Raw genomic sequence first — 20,883 nt, forward strand, 5'->3', positions numbered from 1 at the left:
TTGGCGCATAGTTTTTCCTAAATATAGGAAACTGCAGGCACAACGAATAAAATAAATTACAAACTTCGTGGAACACGTAAATATATGATGAATTTTGATCTTCTTTCCTGTTTGAGGGTGTGGGAATGTATAACCCACTTCTAGAAAGCTACATGTCGTGCACCCCAGCCACCGATAATTACCATTTTTTTTTTGTTAGAAAATGCTGATTATTTATCTTCTTGTCCCAACCTGAGATATCCATTCTCACAACCCAGTCTCTGATGTTTCTGGAATGCTTATAGCAGGGTATTAGCATAGCATCTTTAAGTAAAGGCAGATCAAGTTCATTATTCACTAGAGGCCAGTGATTTTTTGCGGCTTTTGTTATTGTCGCCCTCGCCGTGGAGTACTGATTTATTCAACTCATAGGGGTTTTTTTGGTTGTATTTATGGTTTTCTTCAATAAATCCTCTCTTGGAATTGCCAGCCTTTTTTCTCGCAACTACTAAAGTAGTTCTGGAGTAACCTCTTTGAAGAAAACGATTTTGCATCATATCTGATTGTTTCTCAGACTCTTCCATGTTCTCACAAATACGTTGAACCCTTAAAAACTGTGAGAAGGGTAAGACCCTCTTGAGAGCCGTCGGGTGGTGGCTCGCTGCTGATAACAAAGAGTTGCAGTCTGTCGGTTTAGTATACATGGATGTAGTTATGACACCCTCCTTTCGTTGCACCAACACATCTAGAAAGTGAACAGTGTCTTTACTGATGTCATAAGTAAATTTGATGTCACTGTCTAACTGATTGATACTAGTCATCAATAGAATGAATTCCTCCTCAGTGCCTGTCCATATGACAAAAATGTTGTCTATGTATCTTTTAAAGAATAAATTTTTATTGCCACTGCAGGATCACTGAAAAATAAATCCCTCTCCCGGTAGAACATAAAGGAGTTGGAATATGCTGGGGCCACACATGACCCCATGGCACATCCCTGCTGTTGCATAAAAAACTCACTGTTGAAGATGAAGACATTTCTAGTTAGGGTCAATTTGAACAAATCAAGGAAAAAGTCAATATTCAGGTCCTAGGTAAGAAGGATTATTCCCAAGTAACCATCTCATGGCGTCAATACCTCTCACATGGGGGATGCTGGTATATAGGTTAACAACGTCAATCGTTACCATACAGAAATGGGCAGATGTTCAATCATTTTTAATTCATTAAGGAACGTTGTTGCATCCTTTAGATATGTACGTTCGCCCTGAATAACTGACTGCAGATATGTGTCCAAAAATTTTGACACTCCATAGTATAAACTAGGGGTGAGCGGGTTCGGATTTCTGAAATCCGAACCCCCCCCGAGCCCCCCCCGATCCGAGGCCGATCCGAGTCAGGCTCGACTTTTCCCGCCTGACTCGGATCTGAAATCGAGGCAAAACGTCATCATCCCGCCTTCCGGGTCTCGCGGATTTTGGATCCTATATAAGGTACCCGCGTCGGCGCCATTTTCTCACTCGGCTGTGGACAGTGAATAGGGAGGGCGGGAGTTAGGGCTGGCTGGGCTGTGTAGTGTAGTGTAGTGCAGAGTAGTGTTGTGCTGTGCTGCGCTGTGCTGTTGTTGTCCATAGGGGCTGTGTCCACTACTTCAAAGTCCATAGGGGCTGGTTGTGCTGTGCTGCTGTTGTTAATAGGGGCTGTGTCCACTACTTGAAAGTCCATAGGGGATGGCTGGACTGTGTTGTGCAGTCAGTTGTCCATAGGGGCTGTGTCCACTCCAAAGTCCTGTGCAGTGTCCCAGTCCTAAAGGGGTGCTGTAGTGTTGTCCAGGGGGTGCTCTGTCCTTCAGGGGTGCTCCCCCAAGTACTAAAAAAAAAAATATTTTTTCTGTGTTTGTGAATTGTGTGCGCAGTAGCCGCACGTGCATCAACAAAGTAGTGCCAAGCGTGCGCCTGTGTCATAAGTAAAGGGCGGGCTGGCTTGACCGTTAAAGGGTGCTGTAACCCCCAAAGTACACTCCAGTCCAAACCAAATAAAAAAATATTTTCTGTGTTTGTGAATTGTGTGCGCAGTAGCCGCACGTGCATCAACAAAGTAGTGGCAAGCGTGCGCCTGTGTCATAAGTAAAGGGCCAGCTGGCTTGACCGTTAAAGGGTGCTGTAACCCCCAAAGTACACTCCAGTCCAAACCAAATAAAAAAATATTTTCTGTGTTTGTGAATTGTGTGCGCAGTAGCCGCACGTGCATCAACAAAGTAGTGCCAAGCGTGCGCCTGTGTCATAAGTAAAGGGCCAGCTGGCTTGACCATTAAAGGGTGCTGTAACCCCCAAAGTACACTCCAAACCAAATAAAAAAATATTTTCTGTGTTTGTGAATTGTGTGCGCAGTAGCCGCACGTGCATCAACAAAGTAGTGCCAAGCGTGCGCCTGTGTCATAAGTAAAGGGCCGGCTGGCTTGACCGTTAAAGGGTGCTGTAACCCCCAAAGTACACTCCAAACCAAATAAAAAAATATTTTCTGTGTTTGTGAATTGTGTGCGCAGTAGCCGCACGTGCATCAACAAAGTAGTGTCAAGCGTGCGCCTGTGTCATAAGTAAAGGGCCGGCTGGCTTGACCGTTAAAGGGTGCTGTAACCCCCAAAGTACACTCCAAACCAAATAAAAACATTTTTTCTGTGTTTGTGAATTGTGTGCACTGTGGCTGCACATGCATCAACAAAGGAGCAGCGCCAAGCGTGCGCCTGTGTCCCATAAGTAAAGAGCCGGCTGGCTCATTTCTTAAAGGGTGGTGTAACCCACAAAGTGCACTACTCTCCAGCAAAAATAAAAAAATATTTTCTGTGTTTGTGTGCGCCTTAGCCGCACGTATATATCAATATAACATAAATGGAGGACCAAACTTTCTCCGATAAAAATAAAATAGGGAAAGATCAAGAACCACTTCCTCCTAGTGCTGTTGCTGCTGCTGGGAGTTGTTCATTATCCCAGAGAGGAAGTAGGAACACCACTACTTTTACTAAACAATTGACCCTCCAACAGTCCCTAGCGATGAGGATGAAGTACGACAGCAGTCATCCTGAAGCAAAACGTATAACTGAGGCCTTGACTGCTATGTTGGTGTTAGACGTGCGTCCGGTATCCGCCATTAGTGCAGTGGGATTTAGACAATTGATGGAGGTAGTGTGTCCCCGGTTCCAAATCCCGTCTAGATTCCACCTGCATCCTCAAAGCAGCAGCGACAAGCATGCGTCTGTCTGTTAAAGGGTGGTGTAACCCTCAAAGTGCGCTCCACAAACAATAAAAATATTCTTCTTTTTTTTTCTGTCTTTGTGAAATGTGTGGGCTGTAGCTGCACCTGCATCCTTAAAGCAGCAGCGACAAGCGTGCGTCTGTCTGTTAAAGGGTGGTGACACCCTCAAAGTGTGCTCCACAAACAATAAAAATATTCTTCTTTTTTTTCTGTCTTTGTGAAATGTGTGGGCTGTAGCCGCACCTGCATTCTTAAAGCAGCAGCGACAAGCATGCGTCTGTCTGTTAAAGGGTGGTGACACCCTCAAAGTGTGCTCCACAAACAATAAAAATATTCTTCTTTTTTTTTCTGTCTTTGTGAAATGTGTGGGCTGTAGCCGCACCTGCATCCTTAAAGCAGCAGCAACAAGTGTGCGTCTGTCTGTTAAAGGATTACATCGGTGACAGCATCCAAGTAGGCATGTCAGACAGTCCGTACCTGTACTGGAAAAAGAAGCAATTTGGAGGTCCCTGTACAAACTGGCACTATTTTACCTGAGTTGCCCCCCCTCCAGTGTGTACTCCGAAAGAGTGTTTAGTGCAGCCGGGAACCTTGTCAGCGAAAGGCGTAGGAGGTTGCTTCCACAAAATGTGGAGAAGATGATGTTCATAAAATGAATTATCAACTCTTCCAGGGAGACCAGCCTCCAGAATGTACAGAGGGACCTGTGGTTGTGGATTCCAGCGGGGACGAATTAATACTCTGTGAGGATGAGGATGTACACAACACTGAAGAGGGTGAGGAATCGGTGGATGAGGAGGATGAGGACGACATCTTGCCTCCGTAGAGCCAGTTTGTGCAGGGACAGATTAATTGCCAGCTTGTTTTGTGGGGGCCCAAACGAACCAATCATTTCAGCCACAGTCGTGTGGCAGACCCTGGCGCTGAAATGTTTGGTTTGTTAAAGTGTGCATGTCCTGTTTATACAACTTAAGGGTGGGTGGGAGGGCCCAAGGACAATTCCATCTTGCACCTCTTTTTTTTCTTTGAATTATGTACTGTTTGGGGCCTAGTTTTTCAAACTGCCATCCTGTCTGCCACTGCAGTGTCACTCCTAGATGGACCACGTGTTTGTGCCGCCCACTCGTATCTCTTAGCATAGTCATCCAGCTACCTCGGTGCAACCTTTTGGACATAAAACACTATTGTGAGGTGTGAGGTGTTCAGAATAGACTGGAAATGAGTGGAAATTAAGGTTATTGAGGTTAATAATAGCATAGGAGCAGAAAAACCCACAAATTCTGTGATTTTAGCTACAGATCCAAAACACAAAACCCAGAACCCAAAACACGGAAGGGTGGTTTTGGCAAAACCAATCCAGATCCAAAACACGAAGAAAGATCCAGATCCAAAACCAAAACACAAAACGCGAAAAGTGGCCGGTGCACACCCCTAGTATAAACTAGCTCTTGCCGAGATGATCGGTCTTCCCAGAGATTGTTTGCTGTTTTTATGGCGTTTGGGCAGTAAGTAAAATAGCGGTACTTGCGGTGTTTCATTTTGAAGAGAAGCTGCAACATGTTTAGTGATAATTCCATTATCCACTGCTTCAACCAAAAGATGTTTAAGTTCATTATAGCAGGCAACGGTCGGATCTTTCTTCAAACGTTCATAGACATTGATGTCATTTAATTGGCGATATTCCTCACGTTTATAGTCATTTATGTCCCAGATCACGATACCCCCACCCTTGTCCGCAGGACGTATAACTATATCATCATACCCAGCGAGATTTGTAAACATATTTTAAGGAAACTTGCTCGGTATGATGATATAGTTAAACGAGTATCTGGACACAAGCTTCAATGCATATCCAAATAAAGGTGCACTCACCAGTCTTGTCGTGAAAACAGCAGGGTAATTTATTCACAGAAGAGCCATCAGCCCATTACATCACATCTATCTATCTATCTATCTATCTATCTATCTATCTATATATATATATATATATATCTATATCAGTGATCACGCTGAGTGACAAAATAAGTGGGTCTCAGGGACCCTCCACTTTAAAACAATGGGATCCTACCTGACCATTTCTGGATCCCATCATAATTTATGATTTAGAGCACCCCACATGCCTCCACACTTCCCGACATACCCCTACAATTTCCATTTGATACCCCAACAGCATCAGACCTCCCCACATGCCCCTTAAATGCATGTTTTATGCCTCCACGATCCTACAGGTGCTATGACTTGTCTGTACACAAAACCCACAGTGAATAAGACATTAGGTAATAAAAGTAACCCGCAACACCACATACCTAATGACAGAGATCAGTAACCATGAGGGGTCTTTGTGTTTGCTGATTTGGCCTCTGTATGTGGACATCACTGCTCTCTTCTAGTCTCGTGACTCACAGAAACAACACTAGCACAGCACTACAATGCAGCTCTGGGAACACATGCAGCCAAAAGTGTGTCCCTGTACAGACAATTTATCCTACCAGAACCAGGAGAGGAGGAAGATGGTTACCCGCATACGGCAATTCATACAACAATTAATAATGCATTTCGTTTAGCACAATAGATGCAGTACACATTCATGCCACACATGGGAATTATTATTATCAGACACCGCTACACGTGCTGGGCTGGTTACACCCAGAAGAGGAAGACATGCTCAGACATCACCTTATAATGACCAAAAACAAACAACGAAAAACGTTCTTATAATAAAATTTAAAAAAAACAACAGATTTCAGTAGAATATAAATAGATTTGGGTACTTGTGTATTTTACGGACTCATTGCAGAGAGAACCCAATCAATGTTTTAAATGGCACTTGTGTACTTTACGTACACAAGTACTGAAAGTTGTCCCCACCTAAAGAAGAAAGTTGTCCCCTTGCGGTCTCGCTGCGCTCGCCACGCTTTCCCCTCTATGCCCACTTGGCTGGTAGGGAATGACACTGGACACATTTTGTCACATTTTGAATTTAAAGAGCAATCAGTTTAGCCTCATTATCTCAGGTTTATTTTTACAGGCCAGCTAAACAGTGACTAGCAATGGTGATAGTTCCTGCTAGGGGCTTCTAATATAGCAATAGTATTTAGTATTTAATTGGTTCTGTATATTGGTCAGTAGTCTACTTCCAGCAGCCCTTAAATATATGCAAATGTAAGTGTACAATCCAACTCGACAAAATTCAAATCCATGTGATGTCTGCAATGTGCCATTCTAAAATGCATCATTATATCCAGCGGCATAAATTTTTTTTCTTGCAGGTGTTCCCTATAGAGGTCCTTTGTCTATGTTAAATCTTACATGAGGAGATGTATCAAATCTTGGAGATAAAGTGGAGACAGATAAAGTAACAGCCAATCAGCTTCTGTCATTTTTCTAGCACAACCTGTAAAATAACAGCTGATTGGTTGGTAATTATCTCTCTCTACTTTTTCTCTCTCCAGAGTTCATACATCTGAGTTACTGTCACGGCTGATTAGCTGCTTCAAATAAGCTAGTGCTATCTCTAGTTGTGACGACTTCTTTGAGTTGGTTAATATTTACCCAATTTGGGTTGTATCATAAAAAAAAAAAAAATATTCTCTGAACTTCTGAGAGTTTTGTCTAATGTTTGTCAGGCCCTTAGCCAAATTCTTAGTCAGTAGAGGACTATAGATTGCTCTTAATTTTTCACTTGTCTAAGTGGACAGCATCACATGTTATGTCTCTGCGAGATGTAAACATAATAACCATCAACCATTCTTGCTCACACCTCATAGGAAGTATGTAAAGTTTTTCTTACCGTAATTGCCGGTAATGTGACCATAAATATAACACATAGGGCCGTATCCAATTTGACACGAAAAGCCACGGTTTGGGAAAAACATTACACTTGTGCAAACCTTTTGACAAAAATGCATCTCGTGCTATCGTATTAGCCACAGCTTTTTGCAAATCCGAATTTTGGGCAGCTAAAAGCGGCACATAGTTTTCACCATCTCAGAGCAGGTGAAAAAATTAGCAAAACCCCTATTTTGGGCTAAAAATATGGGGACTTGGTTCAGCACCCCTTGGCCACACCCCCTAATGACTAATTAAGCAAAAATATTTTTTAATTAACTTAACTCCCCCTAATAATGACGTGTCATTTTTGGGGTCAAAATGTAAAGTGTTGGAAAATGGGTTTTAAGTAGAGATGAGCAGGTCCGGTTCTCTGGGAACCGGATGCACCCAAATTTCAGGCATTGGGGGGGATCCGAGACACAGCTCAGATCTCCCATGTGCACTTGTGTACAGTAGGGGGCATTCATGTCTACTATTGCTATTTACACATTGTTTTGGGGTTTTTTTGCTTGCTGCTTGTTAACTACAGAAAACCAAACACAGTGGTTCGCTTATTCAATCAAGGATCTTGAGTGAATCCACATGGGGAACTTCCACATCTCCTCTCAAAAGAGACACAAGTGAAAAAGTATGTCTGCGCTAATGTTCACTAAAGACACAATTCAATATTCAAAAATCAACCTTTTGATAAAACCCCTGTGAGAGGGGAGAAACGCGTCAAGGGAGAGAACTGAGACCTGTATTTGTTCCTGGAAATTGCCAAGAGACCGCACAGTGATTATCCCTCTAGCCACGATCTATTCACCCACTGCGATACACCCCTCCTGACGTGCTCACAGCTAAGAGTCTGCCGGAGCATCCAGATCCCCTGTGGATTATACGTACAGTGAGCGGCTACATAGCTTGTGGAATTGGTTTCGTCGCTGCATGTGCTATTGCCGGAGGGAGACCACACTGTGCCTTCATCGCCTCAGCCAGTATAGGAACTACACTGCATTTACTCCATGCTGTGGCATTGTCCTCTTGGTCAACACAAAAGGCATATTGCCTTCATAATAATACTCATATATTGTATGAGCACTCCGGGATTTCTGGATTACCATTGTCTGGCAAACGGGGGAGCGGTGAGTGCTTTGTGCCCATAAGACATTTTTTGCTGGCTTTCCCCATTGGGAATTGGGAAGTGAGACTGTCACTGTATATCTACCCATTGTGTCATTCTCTAACGGAGTGTTCACAGGCATTTATTCTCATTAGGAAAGAATCCAATCATCTGTGTGCTCACTATACCTGCAAATTCCTTTTTAAATCGGGACTATGAATATATTCCTATTCTTTTATTTATTGTTGCACTGATGCAATATTGTATATGTTGATTGTATATTTACCAATACAGGAACTGCAGTTCTATTTTTATATGTATTTAATAATGAATAAATCATTGGAATTAATAGAATTTTGAATATTGAATTGTGTCTTTAGTGAACATTAGCGCAGACATACTTTTGCACTTGTGCTTGTTAACTACGACTACTTGTTTTGAGCAAGGATACTCCACATAAGGTATTTAGGCCCTCATTCAGAGCCGTACGCTCTGAGCAGAGCGCACGCTCTGAATGAGGGCCGGGCTCCATTTTCATGGAGCGTCCTCCTGGACGCTCGTATAGCTGTGGGTCACCACCCACAGGCTATACGAGCGTGCTTTGTGATGGCCGCGATGGTCGAGACCATCGCGACCATCGAAATTGCGAGCCGGAGCCTGCGGTTGAGGTTTTCAACCGCAAGCTCCGGAGTGATTTTGGCTCTATCAGAGCCAAAATCACTCCCACTGACATCACTAGTGATGTCAGTGGGCCGGCTTCTGACGGGAGGCTTTCCCGTGGGAACGCCCCCGTCAGGGAGGCACGCCCCCGGCACGCCCACCAAAGGGGGCGTGCTGTCAATCAACATTGACAGCACGCCCCCTTTGATCGGACACAACGAGCGAAGGACTTTCCTTCGCTCGTCGCGTCTGGCGCATGCGCACGACGGAGCTCCCTCCGTCGTGCGCATGCTCAGTGCATAACATCGACCCACTTGCGAGCGGACAGCCGCTCGCGAGTGGGTCTGAATCAGGCCCTTAGTTATATATAATATTATGTGAGGTGGAAATGAGTGGAAATTAATATTATTGAGGTTAATAATACTGTAGGAACAAAAAAAGCCCAAATTATGTGATATTAGCAGTTTTGATCAGTTTTTAAAAAAAAAATACAGATCCAAAACCAAAACTCGCAAGGGCGGTTTTGGCAAAACCAAATCCAGATCCAAAACACCAAGGAGATAAAGATCCAAAACCAAACACGGGGGTCGGGGCACATCCCTAGTTTTAAGTAGTGTGGTAGGTAATTTGGGGGGCTATGTGGATGGGACCAGTAGCGGCTCCAGGCACGGGCAAGCCGGTCCCTCGCCCGGACGCTACTGTTTCCGGAGGGCGCAGGAAATGCCCTCCTCCCGCCCAGCGCTATGGGATATATTTAAGCTCAGGGGGTAAGGAGCGGAGGAGGGAAGGGGCGGCAACACAGGACGGCGCTGGGCGCAGCACAGCCTAGTGCCAGCCCTGGATGGGACAAGTGTTTTTGGGGTTGTAGGTGACTGCAGCAGGTGTATTAACTTTTCTTAAAAGTACCCTAAAATGGCACAAAATTATACTTGCGCCCATGTTTATGTACCCCTAATTAAACTGCAGCATTTATTTTGGCTAAACTTGCTTTCTATAATTTTTCAAGAAAAATGCATATAACAGCCATTTGACACAATTTAAAAAGCCCATACCATTGATTTTGCCCAATAATACACTTCTAAAACTATTACTCAATGTTAGCTTACCTTTTTTGGGGGTACAGGCACATTTTCCTATTTTCAGGCACACTTTTCACTATATTTTTTGGGGGCGAATGCTGCATCGTGCTCAACGAAGGGTGCAAAAGGTTTGCACATGCGAAAACATAACGTTTTCACATCTAATTGGATGCGCCCCATGTTGTTTTGATAGTAAAAAAACATTTGGATATTTACTCATCGGGGGCTGAACGGCCACCGATGATGTATAGCCCCCTCAGTCTGCAATTGCACGCTAATTTCCTCTCGCATTCCACCACTACAAATGTCACCACTACAAATGTCAGAGAATGTAAGATCTCACGAGCAGGGCCCTCTTCCCTCATGTACTTTTCCTTTTACTTTCTTCTACTCATTTCTCCCCACATGGGCACCTAACACTTACAGTAACTGCTGACTCTCTGCTGCTTATTTTGTCAGTATCAGTTACTCTGACTCGTGGGTGGAACTGCCATCCAGGGAAGGTGTCTGTAGCGGGAGAGTGGAGGTGCTGCAGGCCTGCAGCGGGATGCTTGATGATGCTGTAATGTCACTGTGCCCAGCGGGCATCGGTTACTTCCTGCTCCCTGCTCAGCTGCAGTGCTCTTCTTACTGGACTGAGGCGGCAGGCTAGGGCTGGCACCCGGCTCAGCTTCATGTGTAATGACGTCACGCATTGCGACATGAGTCTTATAATGTGCAGTATCAGAATGGCTTGGACCAACTGATGGGGGTGACCAAGGGGTGTTCGGGTGGCTTAATATTTTTTATTTGTCGACTTGCGCTGGACGGGCAGCCACACCATTTAGTTTATAAATAACTATTAGGCGCCACGCACCCATTTTGTGCCCCTGAACCTCGGGGCCCAGGACGGGTGTACTTTTTGTACCCCCCTGTTCCCGGGCCTGGATGTACACTTTTGTTTGTGGGCATGCTCAGTATAGATGTGCATATTTTACACTAAGCAAGCGGGCATACATACACTCAACTCAGCATGGTCCCAGTCATGAAATGTACATGAACTGACAGGTGTCCCAAGGTCTAAGGGGGAGATGTATCAAACCCTCTAAAGAGGACAGGTGGAGACATAGCCCTTAACAACAAATCAGCTACTAGCTATCATTTTATAGAATGTACTTGATAAACGATACCTAGGTTGCTATGGGCAACTTCTCCACTCTTCCTTTCTAGAAGGTTTGATACATCTCATCATAAGACTTTGGGGGAGGTATATCAAGAGAGAGAGAGAAAGTGGATGGAGATAAAGTACCAACCAATCAGCTCCTAACTGTCAGTACAGGCTGTGTTTGAAAAATCACAGCAGCTGATTGGTTGGTACTTTATCTCTCTCCACTTTAGCTCTCTCCAAAATTTGATAAATCCCTCCCTTTGTTACCTAGAAGGCTATAAATATTGGAGTGGATAAATGTTCCTGTACATAACTGTTAGCAGATACGCTACATAGGAGCAGCAGAAAGTATATTCATTCATGGCCAAATTAAGGCTTGTGGGGGCCCCTGGGCAACTAAATTGTGGGGGCCCCCACCAATAATATTGACCCCCCTCCCCAATAATATTAAAACAGACCCAAACCCCCTCCACCGACCTGCGCATGTGCAGTAGACTGTGGATCCGAGCCAAAGTCTACTGCGCTGCCACAGAGGAGGGGTCACACATGGAGGCTGCACATGGGCAATCTCTTCTCTTAAACTGCCCCTGGGTAGTTGCAATATCAAAATGACATGTCTAACAATAACTGTCTTCAATTTACACCAACAGGATATATATACTATTTATATAGAATCTGTAGTACTGAAAAGTTCAACCCTATCTCTTCACTTTTCTATTCCCCACCCCACAGTAAAATAAAACCTATAAGATAGACTATGATTTTTCCAAGCTTACCCATCAAAGGTACTCAGGGGACTTGACAATGTTTGTAGCCTCCACTGTATGACATCCACTCAAGAAGATCAAGGCATATAATAGTCATAGATGCACAAAACCCATGTATGTCCATTTTAATACATAACAGTATTTATTTAAACATTATTGCTTTAATTATATATTCTTTTTATTCTGTCTGTTCATAACACTGTAAACGTTGCCTACTTACAAGTTAGTAGTGCCTAAAGCCTGTGTTTGTGCTGAAGGCAAACACCGCAAGACCTGCTTTCATCTCTCCACAGCCTTTCATCTAAGGTAAGTACCTTCATTATTAGCAAAATTACATATATTTATTTGCATTCCACTGTACAAAAAATATATTCCCCATTGGGGAACTGGTGAAGGGCATCCATGTGCCCTCTATGCAAGCACAGTCTAACATAGCTGCCAGCGACTGCGCATGTGCCTGACTGTTTCACCCAGTGAGGACCCAGCATTGCCTGGAAGGTTTCGCTGAAGACAAAAAGGCTGTTGGGTCCTTATTGCTGGCAATGGGGACCGTATCGCTCTTGTCATCTTTAGATTAGCAGTAATCTTAGATTACAGCTGTTTGTTAAATATTGAAAAGATTATATAAACCCTTAGCAAGAGCTAAAGGGGTTATGTATCGTTGTTAAATGGGGCCCTTAATTACCTGCAGGAAATCTGCGAGCACTTATCGCAGGCTTCAGCTAAACTCTGCATTTGCCTCTAAATGGTCTGTGCAAGAGAAAGAGCTGACATTTCATTTGCAGATATGATTTGGATTTTTGGTAGTGAAGTCTGAGGGCACCCACCTGTTTTTGGTATGTTATCAGCTTCCTACTGATAAATATGGCTGAAATAATAATAGGTGCGAGCGCTTTCCATTCAGGATTTGGGTGTAAAATATCAGTAAGGTGTTCTGAAAGTGGTTCTAGAATTGTGTTTATAGGCTCAATGAATGTGTGTACAAAAAGTGTATCTAAACTTGCCCACTCTCCAAGAACGCCTGGGAGGCTCACAAAAATCAGGTGGCACTCCTGCCCCCACCCCACCCTGGAAGAGTGGGCAAGTCTCCTTACCGGCATCACCCACCCGCACTCCCCTGCAGTTCTCTCACTGGCATCCGCTCCCCCCCTCCAGCGCAGGTGTACGCTCCCCCTTGTATAAGTGGACGGTCCGGGGGAGCCGATTGCACAATATGCGCTGAATCACATCATCGTGGCCCCGCCCCCTGCTGCACATTGCCGGTAATCTCTGCACTGTGTAGTGGTAGTGTGGCCGCAATAACACGATTGCGCAGTCACACCCCCCGCCCTCAAACTCGCTGTGCCGACCTAGCTGCCTCCTCCTGGAGGAGGCAGCCAGATTGTCAGCAAATCTGAGGATGTGTATATGAAAGCTAAAAATAAGATGAGAATAAATACAAATAGAAATAATAAAAGTAACAGAAGAACAATAATAACACAGTGGGATCAAGGAATGAAATGAAAAATAATGAAAACACACGTGTAAGATAAAAGGGTCTGTGAACAATTGGCATTCCCATGACACTTCTACACCAGTGTCAAGAGTTTGATTGTGTCAAGAATAGACAGAAGTAAAATGATGTTAACTATACTTTTATGGCCCTATTAATTACAGTCCTCACTAGATTCTGCTGCTGCATTCACATAAATGTTAATTTAATATGGACTTTTGAAGCAATAGTTTTTATATAAAATACTCAATAAAAAAAATGTCTAGGGTTAGAAACTCTGGGCCTGATTCTGACCCGTCGCAAGCGCTGTGCGCTCGCAACCGGGTCGATGGTGGGCCAGTGCGCATGGGCACGACGGAGCCGGCTCCGTCGTGCGCATGCGCGAGATCCGGATAGCGACGGGCAATCCGTCGCTCCGGGTCTCGTACCAAAGGGGGCGTGTTGTCGATGTTAAGTGACAGCACGCCCCCTTTGGTGGGCGGGCCGGGGGAGTGGCTGCCCAAACAGAGGCGTTTCCATTTGGGGGCGGCCCCACTGACATCACGAGTGATGTCAGTGGGAGAGATTTCGGCTCTAACAGGGGCTTGGGGCTTGCAGCAACGACACCCTACCACAAGGGTCTCGTCGCAAGCCCGATGGTCGCGATGGTCTTGACCATCGTGACCATCTTCCTGGCCGCTCGCTATAGCTGTGGGTGGTCACCCACAGCTATGCGAGCGGCCAGGAGGCCATTCTAAAAAAAAAATAGCCCGGCCCTGATTCAGAGCGAGCACTCTGTCTGAGCGTCCGGCTCTGAATCAGGGCCTCTGTATACAGTGATAAATCATTGAAGCACAAACTGGAATGTATATCAACAGTTGCAAACATATCAACTTCCAATCACATGAACCATATCAACACAACAGTTAATAAAAGTTGCCATTTTTTGTTGTTGTATTTATAAATATGACTAAATCTATCTTTTTTTTCTTGCCTGTATGTACAAGGTCTTGTACATACAAGCATTTAAATACAGTAATTACCTAACAGCATAAACCTAACCTTTGACTTTGTCTTCGATTGTGACTTGGACTGTGCACTGAAAGGGCCTGATTCAGAGGTGAATGCAGTCACAGCCTCGACTGCGTCTTTATGCTAATTACGCGCCCAATTGTCTCCCTACTGAGACGCCCACCGGCTGTGACACTAATGTGTCACTGTGCGTATTAAGATGCACCATTGGTCGCACAAATCGAAGATTGTACCAGCCCTATGGAGGCGCAGATTCTCTGTCTGAACATGTCGATGTGTGTTTTTGGACGCAGTCGCTGACCGCAACATGCACGTGTCTGGCTAGTCACCCCCCGTTACCACCCAGAAACTCCCTCCAAAATTGCCTCTCTCTGCGTCCAATTGCGTCCCCCAGTGGTATCCATCGAGACACATGAGTAGTGTGACTCAAACGCATGCGCAGACTGAAACATCGGCTGCTTGTGTGCGGCATCGACACTACATGCATCTCTGAAAAGGGTCCCAACTAAGAATATGCATCCGGCGCCTCTGCACAGAGCTTAGGGCTCTGTGAGCGGGACCTTCACTGCCCCACGGCCCATACTTCTGGGTAGCAGGGTGCCTGTAACGGCACTCTGTGGCCATTATCGCTGTACCAGTACTGCCCGAAGCATCCTTTGGACACTACAAGCAGGCACCCTGCCCTGTGTACAGCTGCGACGCTCCGGGCAGGGCCGGATTAACAATGGGGCGGGTGGAGCTACAGCTCCAGGCCTCCCATTGAAAATAGGCCCTCACAGACAGCAGTGCATACAGGAAAAAAAAAAGTTTTTGTTTTTTTTCCTGTCAGTCAGCTCTCTCACCCAATGGCTGCCAAAATCAGCTTAGTGAATTCTGACCTCCCCACCTGTTCCCCTCCACTTGAAGCGGATCGATAGGCCAGGCCAAAGGCCCACTCACCCTCGGACCGATGAAGCCCCGCCCACCTCTGATGCCCCGCCCACCACAGACCCGTCGAAGCTCCGCCCCATTATACCGAGGCTCCGCCCCTGAACCGTTCTACTCCACTTGAAGTGGATCGATAGGCCAGGCCAAAGCCCCGCTCACCCTCGGACCGCTGAAGCCAAGCCCACCTCTGATGTCCCGCCCACCACAGACCCGCTGAAGCTCCGCCCCATTATACCGAGGCTACGCCCCTGAACCGTTCTACTCTAAAGGCAGCTCAGCCCAGCATGTCAGGATTTTTACTCAGGTCAGTGTAATGTCTGGCCCCTGTCTATATATGCATGTAAATATATATCTACTACCTATCTATCAATCAAATTAGGTGGGTATAACAGCTTATGTGTATATATATATATATATATATATATAATATATATATATATATATATATATACACATAAGCTGTTATACCCACCTAATCTGTTTATAAATGTGTGTATATATGCACGTACATTTGTGTATATGTATGTATATATATACACACACACGTGTGTGTGTGTTTGTATATGTACTGTATGTATACACACACGCGTATATGTATGTACGTACTTGTGTGTGTATATATACAGTATATAAATATATATATATATGTGTGTGTGTATATGTATATACACACACACACTTGTGTTTATATACATACATAAACACACATATATATATATACAAATGTACGTGCATTTATATATATATATATATATATATATATATACACACACGTGTGTATATATATATATATACACGTACGTGTGTGTGTGTATATATATATATATATATATGTGTGTGTGTATATGTATATATACATACACACACACGGTGGTAAATAGGGATGTACAGGAGCTTCAGGCACATTTAAGGGGACTGTGGCAGGTGTGGAATGATATGTAAACATTCATCATGTTGATAGGAGAATGTCAACATGGTCATAATGTTGAAGTTGTCCGTGTCGACATTCATGTAGACAGTGATGGAATGTCGACATATCATCCCTGTTGGCCCAGCGCTCACTGACCTGCTCCTGATGGCTGCAGTGACTCCAGCACGGCTTCCGGGTCCCAGCGGTCATGACCTCTGCGGCTCCAGTCTTCCAGTGAGTATCCCCCCCTAACCCTAATGCCTACCCCTAACTTATAGTACCTTTCCCTAACCTCCTCCCGCGCAGTTTAACTGTAACCTCCCCCTAGTGCCTAACCCTATCCTCCCCCCCCATAGCCTAACCCTAACCTTTCCCTAGTGCCTAACCCTATCCTCCTCCCCCCGTAGCCTAACCCTAACCCTCCCCCTAGTGCCTAACCCTAACCTTCCCCTAGTGCCTAACCCCCCCATGTAGCCTAACCCTAACCTTCCCCTAGTGCCTAACCCCCCCATGTAGCCTAACCCTAACCTTCCCCTAGTGCCCAACCCTATCCTCCTCCCCCTTTAGCATAACCGTAACCTTCCCCTAGTGCCTAACCCTATCCTCCTCCCCCCGTAGACTAACCCTAACCTTCCCCTAGTGCCTAAACCTATCCTCTTCCCCCCGTAGCCTAACCCTAACCTTCCCCTAGTGCCTAACCCCCCCCATGTAGCCTAACCCTAACCCTCCCCCTAGTGCCTAACCCCCCCATGTAGCCTAACCCTCCCCCTAGTGCCTAACCCCCCCATGTAGCCTAACCCTAACCTTCCCCTAGTGCCCAACCCTATCCTCCTCCCCCTTTAGCATAACCGTAACCTTCCCCTAGTGCCTAACCCTATCCTCCTCCCCCCGTAGCCTAACCCTAACCTTCCCCTAGTGCCTAACCCTATCCTCCTCCCCCCGTAGCCTAACCCTAACCTTCCCCTAGTGCCTAACCCCCCCATGTAGCCTAACCCTAACCCTCCCCCCTAGTGCCTAACCCCCCCATGTAGCTTAACCCTAACCCTCCCCCTAGTGCCTAACCCCCCATGTAGCCTAACCCTAACCTTCCCCGAGTGCCTAACCCCCCCATGTAGCCTAACCCTATCCTTCCCCTAGTGCCCAACCCTATCCTCCTCCCCCTTTAGCATAACCGTAACCTTCCCCTAGTGCCTAACCCCCCATGTAGCCTAACCCTAATGTCAACATTTTCATGACTGTCAACATATCACACCACACCTGCTTCGGTCCCCTTAAGTGTGCCTCAAGCCCCTGTACCATCACAATTTACATGTATATGTGGGTGTGTATGTGGGTGTGTAATGTATGTACACGCCCACATACACATATATATAGCAGTCAAATGGGCGGCACTCTGGACGGCCTGTATAAAACACACTAATACTCAGTTTAAGTTATCAACGCTTCAGAACTTGTATTCATTCTTTTGTCAGGATTACTGAAGGGACGAATACAAGTTCTGAAATGTTGATAACTTAAATGGATTTTAATGTGTTTTATACAAGCTATCCAGAGTGCCGTCCATTCCACTGCTACATAGTTCCCTCCCTTCACAGGCAGTGGTAATTAGGAGGGCACCAGACGCCATAGCACTATCCTTTGCACAGGAGTGCTGGCCTACATATGCACAGTCAGCGGCATAGCAGGGCTAACTCCAGAGCGCCCTGTGCTGACCTCGTTCCCCTTAAGTGTGTAACGTCATGCCATTGCATAGATGTGTTGAGGCCACCGGCACCTGAAAATGCAGCACTGCCCGGAGTGTCCTGGGAGAACGCTGCACTGGCCACACACCTATGTAAACCAACACCACACCGCACTGGTCATGACCCCACATTACCAGTCACACTGCAACGGCACTTGTCACCTCCCCTGCAGTAACATACAATAGGCTCATCATAAATTTCAGCTCCAGGCCCATGTGGACATTAATCTGGCACTGGCTCCGGGCACTGCTGCACTTCCAGATGCTAGCGACTCAGACCCGTATGTGCAATGTCATGACATCATGCTCAAAAGGGGCGGGGAGGCACAGCCTCATATGGCCTTGTCTCTGAACCAGGCCTAAAGTCTTCATGTACCATACTGTGCTCTAGGTACTGATGATTTAATATGTGAATAACCCCCAAGTGGGCAAAGCATAAAAGTGAATTTAAAACCAACATACATAACCTGGTTACTACACTTATCTTATCTACTGAAATATATATTAAAATGAGGTTTAAAGGGTGAAGATAGAACAATTATGAAAGCATTCCTCATTTTGCAGCGGTGTAGCACAGTTGGAGATATATACGTAAGCTGTACTGTCAGCATTCCTTTCCTTGCACGAAATGTCCCTAGCCTGTAGTGATATATCAGTGTATTTAATAATATAACTACGCAATGCCAGAAATGTAAATAGACATCTTACGTATTCTTGTAATTTACTGAATTAATAAAATCTGAGTTTAAAATAAGCAGCGCATAGCAAGAAATTGGGAAAAATGTAATGTAAGACATGTACTGTATAAGTATATTAAATGAGAATTTAGGAACTATACTGTAGTACACAACAGATTTTTCACCTTTGAAATTTGTCACCCAGGGAAATCATAGCACATGAGGCACAGTGAAGTCCCAAAATCAGCCACATTACCCATCAGAGCATGACTAAAGGGGTACAACCTTGCAAAAACTAGGCACACAGAAAAAGACTCTCTATATCTTCATGTAGAGCATTGCATATGACATGAAATACTTTTATTTAAACATAAATCTTTACTAGACAATCTAGAGGTATAAATATGTCTTTCAACTTAACTGAGAGTGTATACTGTAACCTAATTATTTAACCGCCATGGTTTCTATGAATAGATTGCTCAAATACATTTGTTATTCCGGAATTATATTTATCATCCCAATTGGAACCTTTGCCAAGCACTGGTAATTAAGCCATACTTTTAAATGTGATACGTGCTCTGTAGCAATTAAAAAATATTCCTTTACTGCAGAGCTAGGGCTGACACGTTTCAGCAATATGCCTTCATTCTTAATACTGTAGCATTAGAGTATATTAAATTGAGTAGAGTATAAAACATTTAAGATTTACTTTGAAGGAGTTGATCATCTTTGTGCATCACGGTGTATGTGCTGTATACAGTACAGTGTCTCAGACACCAGGATCACAAGGTTCTACATAAAAAAATACGGCTGTGATATGTATCAAGTATGTATTGTCAATTTGTCTCACATACAAAACTAAAAAAATGGCTCATATACAGATACGTCTGACACAATAATCTTCCAATATTCATTTAACAGTTACATTCTATTAATACTTTATGTTGTTGGGGCATGCTGGTGTTTCCACTAATAAACTCTTCACAAATAAACTCCTACCACCTACAGTGCTGCCTCTCCCTCCTCATTTATATGAATATATAGGTCACTTCCTCCAATAACATTGAAATATTCTGATGATCTCACTGACTGTGCAGGTTGTATTCAACCTACTACAAACTAGGGATGTGCGCCGGACCATTTTTGCCGGATTTGGATTTGGATTTGGTTCTAATTCGTCGTCCGGCTTTGGATTTGGATTTGGATTTGCCAAACTGCGGTGACTGGCTTTGGATTTGGATTTGGATTTGGATTTGGATTTTTTTACAAAAATTGACAAAAAAAGCTAAAATCACATAAATTGGTCTTTTTTTTCTTCCTAGAGTATTATTAACCTCAATAACATTAATTTCCAGTCAATTTAGACCATATCACAGCTTATAATATTGTTTTCAACATTATTGGCCAAAGGTTGCAGTGAGCTGACTGGTTACTAAGCGACAAAGCAGCGGCACAACGACACAGACACCACAGTATAAAGCACATCTATGACACATTGCCACACAGCAGTGGCAGAAATGAAAAGTAGTGCACCCACCCAGTGGGGTACGGCCAGCAGAGTCACAGTACTTGTTTACAAAGTGTGCTACGGCCCTAGGAGTCACAGTGCACAATCTTATTAGCATTACACCGCACATAGGGCCTGATTCACATTACACCATAAAGTAGTGTCTCTTATTTATGTTACGACACACAGTAGTGCCCCTTTTACACAATGCCCACAGTAGTGTCCCTTTTACACAATGCCCACAGTAGCGGTGTCCCTTACACAATGTCCCCCAGCAGTGGTGCCCCCTATGCAGTCCCCTTAGTAGTAGGGTCCACTATGCAGTGCCCCCAGTAGAATGCCCCCCAGTAGTATGCCCCCCATTAGCAGGCCCCCCCAGTAGTATGCCCCCCATTAGCATGCCACCCAGTAGTATGCCCCCCATTAGCAGGCCCCCCCAGTAGTATGCCCCCCATTAGCATGCCACCCAGTAGTATGCCCCCCCAGTAGTATGGCCCCCCTAGTAGTATGGCCCCCCCAGTAGTAGGCTGCCCCAGTAGCAGGCCTCCCCCAGTAGTAGGCTGCCCCAGTAGTAGCCCCCCCCTGTAGTATGGGCCCCCCCTGTAGTATGGCCCCCCTGTAGTAGGCTGCCCCAGTAGCAGCCCCCCCCAGTAGTAGTAAGCCCCCCCAGTAGTATGCCCCCCCCCAGGAGCAGGCCCCTCAGTAGTATAGCCCCCCCCAGTAGCAGGCCCCTCTGTAGTATGGCCCCCCCAGTAGTATAGCCCCCCCAGTAGCAGACCCCCCCTAGTAGTGCAGACCCCC

Source organism: Taudactylus pleione, unplaced genomic scaffold (assembly GCF_031769625.1).
Source record: "Taudactylus pleione unplaced genomic scaffold, aTauple2 ptg000296l, whole genome shotgun sequence".
NCBI classification, from domain to species: domain Eukaryota; kingdom Metazoa; phylum Chordata; class Amphibia; order Anura; family Myobatrachidae; genus Taudactylus; species Taudactylus pleione.